General features: G+C 41.2%; 1 protein-coding gene across 1 annotated transcript in view; it reads left to right on the top strand.

Annotated features, from left to right (window-relative positions):
- The first annotated feature begins 10,962 nt into the window (after nucleotides 1-10,962).
- The window catches only part of Msantd3 (Myb/SANT-like DNA-binding domain containing 3), a 23,634-nt gene continuing 23,195 nt past the window's right edge, over nucleotides 10,963-11,401 (top strand). The window contains exon 1 of the mRNA XM_005382807.2: nucleotides 10,963-11,327. The gene's annotated coding sequence lies outside the window, so the exon portion shown is untranslated. The remainder of the gene's footprint in view (nucleotides 11,328-11,401) is intronic.

The raw sequence follows: 11,401 nt of genomic DNA, 5'->3' as shown, positions 1-11,401 counted from the left end.
GATATGCATCAAAACTTGCAGAATGGAGGCTACTAGCCTGGAATACTGATGGTTCTTGAGTCTACACATTATTCAGAAGTGTCTGACTTTGAGAAAATTTAAGCCGGGCGTGGTGGCACATGCCTGTAATCCCAGCACTTGGGAGGCTGAGGCAGGAGGATCGTTGTGAGTTCGAGACCAGCCTGGGCTACAAAGTGAGCTCAAGGCCAGCCTGAACTGCATAGCAAGAACTTGTCTCAAAAAGACCAAAAGAAAATAAAGAGAAGATTTAAATATAATCAGCCAGTCATGGTTACACACAACTATAATCCCAGCACTAGGGAGGCTGAGGCAGGGGGCCAGGGCCCTTGCCTTGAAAACATCCTGAGCCTGTGCAAGAGGAGGGCACGGAGGTGGTGTGAGTGTTACACCCACCAGAGGGCAGGTAGCTTAAATACAGTATAAGGGAGGAAAAGAGACTTGTTCTGCCTCCTTTTTGCTTTTGTTGCTTTTGCTGTCTTCTGCTGCCTTGAACTGTTGCTCCTCATCATACCACCCTGTCTTGGAGCCAGCTGATTATGGACTGAAACCTCAACAAACTGTGAGCTAAATAACCCTTACCTTCCTTAATTTGGGGTACTGGGTATTTTGTCCAAGCAAGCACAGAAAAGAAACTAACACAATACTGTACCCTTTAAGAAAAGCCATTATGGAGTACATACTTAAGGAGTGGGGAATTATGCCCTATCTTTATAAATTATTAGGAATTCTTCTGCATGGGCAATTTTATTTTCCCTTATTTATTTGTTTAATCATTTTTTAAGATCAGTATAAAAATATCAGTATATAGTTATGGTCATTTATTTTACAGCTTGGGCTATAATTCATTTAATAATACTCTATTTTATTGCTGAAATTATCTAGCATTGGCTGTTGGGAATGGTTTTTATCAAATTTTGTGTCAAAACAACTTTGATGTAGAGAACTTGCCTAGCATGAATGAGGCCCTGGGTTCAGCCTGCAGTACTACCAAACAAAACAGAACAACAAAAACTTCATTGTGTGCACATTCTACCTTTTGCTTGCTTTCTGGCAATGTAAAATGCTCCAGGCTCATTTTTAATGTTTTCTACCCCAGTTCTAAAATCCATCATTTCTTCAAGGAATTCTGGTTCATTTTATTAGAGAATGGTGTCAGAAACCAAGGTTGGGTATTATGTATGTAGAAGTCAATTATTATATAAATTTCTCAATCTTATATGGCTTTGCTTTTTGTATATTACATAAGAAATTATTGCCTTTTCTGATGTCAAACAATTTCTGTATTTTATTTTAACATTCATATAATTTCTTTACATGTACCTTATTTTTTTAATTTTTTTAAAATTTTTTTTCTGGTACAGGGGATTGAACTCACGACCTTGAGCTTGCCAGGCAGGCGCTGTGCCACTGAGCTAAATCCCCAGCCCCTAATGTACCTTAAAATCCATCTGGAATCATTTTTTTATATGATACATAATAAGCATGTGTTCTTTTGTAAATAGATAGCTATTTTCAAGCCCATGTGTAGACTAACCAGTTCTTTCCTCTATGGTTTTAAAATGATAGTCTTACCTGTCCAATAGTTTGTTATGCTCTCTTTTTTATTCTTCTGGTTTGTCTATCCTGTATAGCAATGTGCAGAGTTAGCTGCCATAAATTTATAGACTAGTTTATTATCTGGTAGGGCAAATGTCACCTTGAACCTTTTGTAAAAATATTACCACTATTCTTGAATTTTACAAATGAATTTTAAAATCAACTTGTCAGATTCAGTAAAAAATACTTTTGGGACTTTGAATGACATACACTGGACCCTCCCCTTCTTATTCTAATTTAATAGCGATTGGTCTCAATTTAACATGCAAAAGAATTAATATAGAGACTTTATTAAGATGAATTTCCATGGGCTCAGCCTCAGAGGTTCTGTTTGTGGCAGGATCCATGAAGTTAACCTGCATTTCCAGCAATTTCAGGGTGATACTGATGATCCAGAATCATTCTTTGAGAACCATTGCTCTGTAAAATCCTCTTACTCAGTGACTTCATCCATTCCCAGTGACTCTGAGGATTTGAGAGTTAAATGTAGAGTGTAGGGGCTGGGAATTTAGCTCAGTGGCACAGCGCCTGCTTGGCAAGTGCAAGGTCATGAGTTCAATTCCTGGTACTGGAAAAAAAACAAAAACAAAAAAAATGTGGAGTGTATGTAAAGTACTTGAACAGAATCTGGCATATGGAGAACACACAATAAATTGTAATCATCTTTCCTAATTAGCCAATCAGAAGGATTTTTGCTACTAAAGGGTCTGACTGAGAGTTAATACTTATGCATAACTAAGTGGCTGAGGGGTGACTGTGGAATGGTAAAAGGAGTGGCCATTGAGAAGTCAGCTGACTGTCTGAGTCAAGTTCCTCATTACTTGGATGAAATACCCAAAACACACAACTTAAAGGAGGAGAGGTTCACTGAGACTCCTGCTTTTTAGAGGTTTCAGTTCACGGTTGGCCAACTCCAAATCAGAAACGATGTGGCAGAAGGTCATAGTGGAGGAAGGCTCCTCATGCCATGGTTCCTAGGAGGCAGAAGCAAGGGGTGGGCCAAGGAGGGAGACAAACCCTTCCAGGTCACACGCACAGTGGCTGTCTCTTCTGATCGGGCCCATCTGCTAACAGAACATTCAGCTATGGATTCATCAGTGGATTCTTGCATTGATGAGCACAGTGCTCCCATGAGCCAATCGCCTTACAAAAGCCCAACCTTTAAACACATGAGGCTTTGGGGGGATGTTCCAGATCTAAACCATAATACTGGCTGAAGATGAAATTGAGGGCGCCACACTTCTGCGTGACGGTCCCTAGTGAGGAAACTAGCAAAGATGGACAGAGAGTGTCCTTTCAGATCAAAGAAGAAGTTATGAAGCACTAATCCAGGAAAAGAAGACATCAGTTCTTTTCTATGAAAATTTTCTATTTTGAGTTTTATTTGTGGTCAATATTTCTAGCAAGTTCTGTTTTCCCAGGTCAGAATTAGGAGATTTGATATTTACCAGTATAGTTTTAGCCACTGGAAAATGTTTTAGTTTTAGTCAGTTTTATTTTGTATTATTTTCACCAGAAATAGTTATTATGAATTGGATAGAATACTCACATCTATATTTACTTCTTAATTTATGAAAATGTTGTACACAAACCCTTTCAGATGTGCAAGAGGAATAACTGCCTTGTCATCTTGCATTGGTGTATTGATTCTTAGCTTTGTGTGCAGTACTAATTGCTCATATTTGTAGTAGAGTTAAGAGCAATAGATTGGATAAAAAAATGTGTTTAGATGAGCATGTGCCCAGGACTAAAGTTTTAGGTTTCAACTTATGGAATCAAAATGACCTGACAAAACCAAACCAAACACAAAACAAGCAAAGAAAAATCCACATCAGTAGAATGCTTTATTACTCCTATGGAAATACTGTAGTTTACTAAAGAATTCCCTTACTGATACAGCACTGTTTTCTGTCTCTGTCTGTCTCTGTCTCTGTCTCTCTCTTCCTCCCTACTCTCTTCCTCCCTTCCTCCTTCCTGCATTCCTTTGCTTTTCATTGCTAAAGCTTCAGTAAACATGCCTTTTTGTAATCGCAGGTAACTATTTTTCTAGATGAGAAACGTATAAATGGAATTACTGAGTTAGAAACTTAGTAATGAGGGGCTGGGGATTTAGCTCAGTGGCACAGCGCCTGCCTGGCAAGCACAAGGTCGTAAGTTTGATTCCCGGTATCGGAAAAAAAAAACAACAAAAAAAAGAAACTTAGTAATGAAAAGATGAGGGTAGTACTGAATAATATTGAAAGAGCCACTAGGTATCCAAGCAAAACTCTTCATTTTTCTGGCATTAAACCTCTTTCTCAAGGTTTCGGAGCCTTCTGGGGGCAGAGCCAGGTCTACAACTATAGAACAGTTTCAAGTTGCTGTGTGAAAGGTGACAGAGGCTTGTGATAGCATCTTTGGATATTTTAAAGGGATTTGATCCTGTGCAGTTGTGGGAGCTGGTGGAGAAGTCTATGCAGCCTGTTTCCTTTGAGGTCTGGTGTTAAGCCTGAAGTCACTATTGGTCAACTAGATTGGCAGCTAAGAAGAAAGCCCAATGTGGACAAGATTAAGGACAAACTGGAACCTGTGAGGACAAACTAGTCCTCAAGGAACACTGAAATAAGTAACTCTATCCTTGATGCTGACACTTTCCTGTGGCATAGGACTCAAAGAAGTGTAGAGGAGGCCTGGATGCTGCCCCACGGCAATAAGGTAAGCCAGTGGGTCAGTGACAGGATGTGTGAGGTGCCCATGGGCCGTGGTGCCCTGTTCATTGCCCATGAAGACCTTCAGGGTGTAAAAGACATGTCCCTGCTTCCAACTCCAATACAGAAGGTCTCTTAAGGCCAAGGTTAAGCCAGAACTGCCCAGGAAATGGAATTTTGGGAAGCAGTTCTAGCTTATCTAAATTGCATAGTACTAAGCTGCCTGATGTGGAGGTTTTTAAATGCATCTATAAATATGTTGCTGTCGGGAAGAGACAACCATCATTCGTGAGGATTCTCAAGCAGCCTGAGAAACCCATACAAGGAGGAACTCAGGCCAACACACAGCACCAACTCAATAACCATGTGTGTGAGCCATCTTAGAAGGTTCTCCACCACCTGGTGAGACTTCAGATGATTCTTCTCGCAGCTGATTCTTTACTATAACCTTGTAAGAGATCTCAAGGCAGAACCATTTAACTAAGCTGCTTCCCAACCTATGGCAATTGTGGGATAGTAAATATGTATTGACTTAAGCCTCTAAATTTTTAGAGTAATTCCTATACAGCAATAACTGATATACCTAGGCACCAATTATTTAAAATAGTCAAGTAATCTAAAAACACATAGTAAAATCTTCAGTTTCCATATATTATGGGATTAGAATATGTTTGCAAAATGGCCTCAGCATCAGATTGGGGGAATGGTAGAGTGTAGGTATTTGCAGTCCATGAATTCTGGAATTTTCATGCAGCCTGTATTTCATTCTGGCTTGGTGCCCCACTACTTCCTAACCTGTCAGTCTTCTAGATCACTTTTCACCACCAGTCATTGGGCTTTTAGCAGCTCCACCTGTAGCTTCCTTCTTATTCAGTACTCCAAGCTCTTCTCCCCTTTTTCCCTCCCTAGGCAGCTGGATCCTATTGGCTAAGGTATTTTCGTTCTTTTCAATTCTCATGTCTTACAGGAGATATTCAATTTAGAGGGGGAGGGAAGGGAGGGAGGGAAAAGGATGGGGAAGTAAAAAATAATGAAGTTGTGTTATGTACATGTACCAGCTCCCCACAATGAATGTAATCATTATGTACTGCAAGCATGTACTAATAGAAATGTTAAAAGGAAAAAAGGAGATATTTGGATACACCTGGCATTCTGAAGACTGACTACCCTTTTCCAACTTAAGGAAGGAGATGCTGAGATAGAAAAATCAACTCTATACATCCACTGGCAAGCTCATAGGAGACATCATTGCCATTCCTTGCAGATTTCCTAAAAGCTGCCCTCTTGCTTGGCTATTGTTTGATGTTGTATTTAAAGAGAAATGTGGGAAGAGACGGGGTAGCAGTTAGTGATAGTTGTATCTGGGTGAGGTCAGCACAGATCAAGGAATATCCAGTCCTTCACTATGTGGTGATAATATCTAATATTTGTATAGAGACTTCAAATTGATTCACATCTGTAAAGTAATTTAATCCTCCCAACAATTTTTGACATATGTGTTCTGCTTTAGAAGAGCACTTACTATTTTATAGTAACTAAGATTGGTCAGAAAAGTCTGTTTGTAAAATCTTATTCCATTACTTTCATTAGCGAGCTATCAAAATACTTCCAAAGTTCTAATATTTGAACTGTATTTCCCACATAGCCTCTATCATCAGAGAGTACATCCCCAATAATTTTTATATTACTTATCCTAGTGTTTTGGTTCCAAAGTATTATCATATTGATACAATAATTTCAGTGTATTCACTCACCCATGGGGACTTCTGGTGAAGACCCACACACAGTCCTTGCTGTGCTGGGTGATTATTTCTGCATCCCTCTATCCCATAACATCTGATTGGGTCAGAAAGGGGCTACTAATCCGAAGCAATTTGTAGAAGTTTGCCCTGGCTTGAAATGATGGGCTGGAACAGAAATTTTTTGTCTTGGTAAGTAGGAACCAAGAGGCAAGGAAGAGGTTTTTGCACCAGTCCTGGCCTGAGGTATCCGTTATAACCAAGTTCAAGGTGACTAAGGAGAATAAGTATGCTGGAAGATAGAGGAGAATCAAGCAACTACGCAGAGAGAGGTGTAACAAGACAGAAAGGAGAGAAACAAAGAAAAGCAGAGAGGTGGAGACAAAGAGACACACACTAATCTACAATGAGAGAGGTAGAAATTGGCTCCCATGGCTTTTAGGTCAGTCCTGCTCCAGTCGAATTTCTACCTTCCAATGCACTTAAGATTCAATAAACATCTTTCTTCTTCAGCAAGTTTGCATGAGTCTCTTGCAAGAGGACCCAGATAAAAACAGTCTCCAACATCCTTTTTCTTTTTTGTCTTTTGTAGTATTGAGGATTGAACCCAGGGGTGCTCTACCACTGACCTACATCCTCAACAGACTCAAACCCCTTTTAAAATTTTTGAGACCGCAGACAGGGTTTTGCTAAATTGCCCACAGGACTCAAACTTGAGATCCCTCTCCCGTGGCCTCCCTAAGTGTTGTGTTTATAGGCATGGACAACCACACATGGTGGACCACCATACATATCTTTTTTTTTTTTCCTTTAATTCAAAGGGTTGAACCCAGCGCCTTCACACATACCCAGGATCTTACTAAGTCATTGCTATGACTTCTGTCTCGATGTACCCGCAAAGCCCCATGTAGTCACTGTAGGGCTTTTAAGAGGTGGCTGGATCTATAGAGTGTGTGATTCTGGGATTGATTCATGGTACAATGCTAGCATTAAGGGCATTAGGATTAAGGGTGTAAGTGGATAAAATATAAGGGACAGAAAGAGGCTTGTTGCTGGTCACTTTCTTGCTTTGCTGTCTTCTGCCTGCCATAAACTGTTTCTCTTCTGCAGTGCCACTCTTCCATACCACCTGCCTTGGAGCCAGCCAACTGTGAACTGAAACCTTTACCAACTATGAGCTAAACAAACTTTTCCTTTTTTAACTTTGGGTTTCAGGTATTTTGTCTCAGCAACAAGAAAAGTAACTAGGACAGTCGCTAAGTTTCCCAGGTTGCATTTCTCTTCTTACTAGTAAGGATAACGTTTTGTAAGTTTAGTGATCATAAGACTTTCTTTTACAAGTCAATTTTTTAAGGATAGTTTTTGGGTGTATGAGGTGTATGTGTATATATATTTGGTTTTGTTATTGCTTTTTTGGTAGTATCAGGGATTAAACCCAAGGCCTTTGCACTGAGCTACATTGCCTGCCCTTTTAAAAATTTCTCATGTTGAGTCAGGCTCTTGCTAAGTCACCAAGTTGCCCAGGTAGGGCTCAAACTTGTGATTCTCCTGGTATTAAAAATGGGATTACAGATGTGCATCACCACCCTTGCTCCAATACCCATTCTTTTTTTTTTGTCTTATCTCCCGGTACCAGGAATCGAACTCATGACCTTGCGCTTGCCAGGCAGGCGCTTTGCTGCTGAGCTAAACCCCCAGCCCCTCCAATACCCATTCTTAATTAGGTTTGATAGGGAGAATTGGATTAAGAGAATTGCAATTCTGCAGAACTCTAGAGTATTCAAGTTGGATGTTCAGTGCATTTTGTTTCCCTTTAAAACAGCTTCTGTGGAAATGCTGCGTCAAAAGCGAGGTGCATTGTGATACGGTTTAGATAAAAAATGTCATCCAAAAGACTTGCGTTCAGAGGTTAGGCTTTTGGAAGGTGATTAGATCCTAGGAGTGTTAACCCAATCAATGGATTAATCTTTCAATGAGTCCATAGTTGAATGTGCTGTCTGAAGGGGGCCTGGTTGGAGGAAGTTGATCACTAGGGGCATAACTTGAAAGGGTGTAGTCTTGTCTTTGGTTCTTCCCTTCTCTCTGGCTCTTCCTTGTTCTCGCTGCTTCCTAGCTGCCATGAGCTGAGCAGTTTTCCTCCACCATATGCTTTAGCCATGATGTTCCTGCCTTGGAGCCAGCTGATTATGGACTGAAATCTCAGAAATCATGAGCCAAAATAAACGTTTTCTCCTTTAATCCATGTGTCAGGAATTTTGTCCCAGCAGCAAAAATCTCAATAACGCAACCTGGATCCAAGCAAATGGGAGACCATATGGAGAGCTATTCTCAACAAGCCACAGTATTGGAATGCCATGCACCACTCATCTCCGTCATGAGAATGGATGTTCTAGGGGATCCTCACGTTCTTGGGGAAGGAACAAGTTACGTGGAAGTGTTCTTTCTCCATGGGTTTCTTTTACTAAATTCTGTATGCCCTGCCTTCTGTTAATACTTTCTTTCCTTAGAGAAGTTTTATTTTTATTTTATATTTTTTGGTACTGGGAATTGAACTCAGGACCTTTTGCTTGCCAGGCAGGTGCTTGTGCTGCTGAGCTGTATCCCCGGTCCTTAGAGAAGTTTTAATAGCTTGTTATTGATAATAGTATAATAGCTCATGCTTATTGTATATTTTGTATTCACCAATACTGTGCTAAGCTTTTTTTTTTTATTTTTTGTTTTTTTATTTTTTATTTTTTTTTCCTGTACCGGGAACTGAACTCATGACCTTGCGGTTGCCAGGCAGGCGCTGTGCCGCTGAGCTAAATCCCCAGCCCCGGTGCTAAGCTTTTTACATACAGCACGTCAGTGAATCTGCACACAACCCTATTAAGTAGGTACTGTTACTCTAGTTACAGATAAGATTCAGACAAGTTAAAAAGTTTAACCAAGGTAATTTGTCATCCTAAGAGAGTAAGAAAGACCTGGGAAAGTAGCAACCACATCACATGTCTGAGTAGTTATGCTGGCCACATGAATTTTGAAGATAGTCTACTCTCTTGATTTGAGGAGAAACATAATTAAACATGAATTTTCCATATCTACTTAGCAACATTTCTGCATGTGGATCATGTCAATCATCAGTATTTTAAATCAATGACACGGATGATTTATTGAATTCAAGACTTGGTGTCTTCATCTACCTTGCCATCATTACTCCCACCTTAGAAATGAGAAAATGGAGTCAAGGAGGTTGACTTAGTTCCTGAAGAAATCAGAAGTATGGAAAAGGATTAAGACCTAATTCTGTTTGTTAAATCCAGTGCTTTCCTCTCACTGTAACACCTATCAATCAAATTTCCAGTCTAAATTGACCTTCCAGTTTCACACTCCAACAGTTTTCCTGACTGTATTTTCACTGAAGAAGGAAATGTTCACAGACTCCTAATGTGGCGGTAAGTGGAAACTTAAGTGGATATTGTGTGCAGCCTTGGCTTCCAAGGTGATGAGCATCATAAAATTTGCCGCTGGCAAATCCTTCCATATGGTCTTAGACAGTCTTAGTTATCTGGGGAATGTCAAAGCCTCTTGTACACCAGACAAGTTACTGTTAAAATTATGAATAGGAGCCTTAAAGCTCTTAGTCTAGTGTCATTATTTTTATTGCTGCTTTTGCTCCAGAGAGTTTGGGTGTTTCTTTGTCTTGTAGTCAGAAACCTGGATCAGACCCCATTTAAGGGCTGGGAGCTAGAAGGATAGGCAATGCTCCCCCAAATGTTCAAGGGATCTTAGCAATTAGGGAGGCTGAGGCAGGAAAATTGCAAGTCTGAGTCTCACCAGGGTAACTCTGAGAGACCGCATCTCAGAATAAAAAATAAGTGCCTGCGGATGTCACTCAGTGGTAGAGCACCCTTGTGTTGAGTTCCCAGTATGGAGTGTGGGGGAGCCCAAAGGAGCTGGATTTGGGGGTACACACCTGTAATCCAGCATTTGGGAGGCTGTATAGCAAGACACTGTCTTAAAAAAAAAAAAAAACCACACACATTTTAAAATGCAGGAAATAAAAATATGGAAAATAGCAAGTGTTGGCATGGTTGTAGAGAATCGGGAATTTTTATATATTGCTGGTGGGAATGTAAAATGATTCATTTAGATGCTATGGGAAACTTTTTGGTGGTTCCTCAAAAAGCTAAATATATGACTATATAACCGTTTAACCTAGCAATTCCAGTAATAGTAAGTACCCAAAAGCATTAGAAACGAGTCGTCAAATAAATTGACATGTTCAGATTAGAACTCTTCACAGTAATCACGAGGTGGAAATAACCTACTTATCCATCAACGGATGAAGGGATAAGCATGTAGTGTGTACATACACTGGTATCTTATTCAGCCATGGAAAACAATTAGGTACTTACCCATGTTGCAACATGGATGAACCTTAAATACATTAGACGCCAGACACAAAAGGCCACACACTGTACATTCTATTTATATGAAATATCTAGGGGTTGGGGATTTAGCTCAGCGGCACATAGCCTGCCGGGCAATCGCAAGGTCGTGAGTTCGATCCCCGGTATCAGGAAAAAAACCCAAAACAAACAAACAAATTACATGAAATATCTAAAGGTAAATCTATAGAGACAGAAAATAGTGTTTGGCAGGGACTTGGGGAAGAAAGGGTGGAGAGAATGATCGCATAAAGTAGGGCAAAGATTTCCCTCTGGGGTGATGGAAACGTTACAGAACGAGACAGAAGTTGCTGAACATTATTAACGTAATAAATGTCACTGGATTGTTTTTTTAAAATAGTTTTCTGTCATGTGAATTTCACCTTGCTTAAAAAGAAAAAGTTCAGCAGCCCGTGCTCGCTCTTCTCTAGTCTTGGAATCTTCCCGGTGGATCCACAGCCAAAGAAACACCCAGCCCCTATCTTGTGGGAGGGGCGCAGCGCTCGGCCAGAAGCAGGGCGCCCGGGCCGACCGCTCTGGGAACTGCTGTGCATCCGCGTAAACACGCCTTAGTTACCGCGGCGCCTGGGCCGGAGGAGCGCACGATCTAGGAGCAGACGCATCCTGGCAGTTTCAACAAAACAAAAGTCGGCGATAAAGTCGGCGCGGGGGACTGGCCGTTCGCAGCGTCCCGGAGCCCGGAAAGAAAGGGGCCCCCGTCGGTCCGGAGCTTGGCCTGAACTAACTCGTGTCCACGACCGACCGCCACGGCCCTTGTGACAAATGCATTCTTTTGTTGTCGTTCGGGGGAATGAAACGGTTCGTCCGGGCCCTTCGGGAGCTCCCCGGCAAAGGTGCGGAAGGCAGCGCGGCGAGCCCGCGCGCGCAGGCGGGGCGCCGGCTCCGGGTCTGTGCGAGCGCGGGAGCC

The sequence above is a fragment of the Chinchilla lanigera genome, unplaced genomic scaffold, assembly GCF_000276665.1.
Source record: "Chinchilla lanigera isolate Chin_1 unplaced genomic scaffold, ChiLan1.0 scaffold00018, whole genome shotgun sequence".
Classification (NCBI taxonomy): Eukaryota; Metazoa; Chordata; class Mammalia; order Rodentia; family Chinchillidae; genus Chinchilla; species Chinchilla lanigera.
Note: the sequence above shows the minus strand (reverse complement) of the source record. Positions and strands in the feature narration are given on the sequence as shown.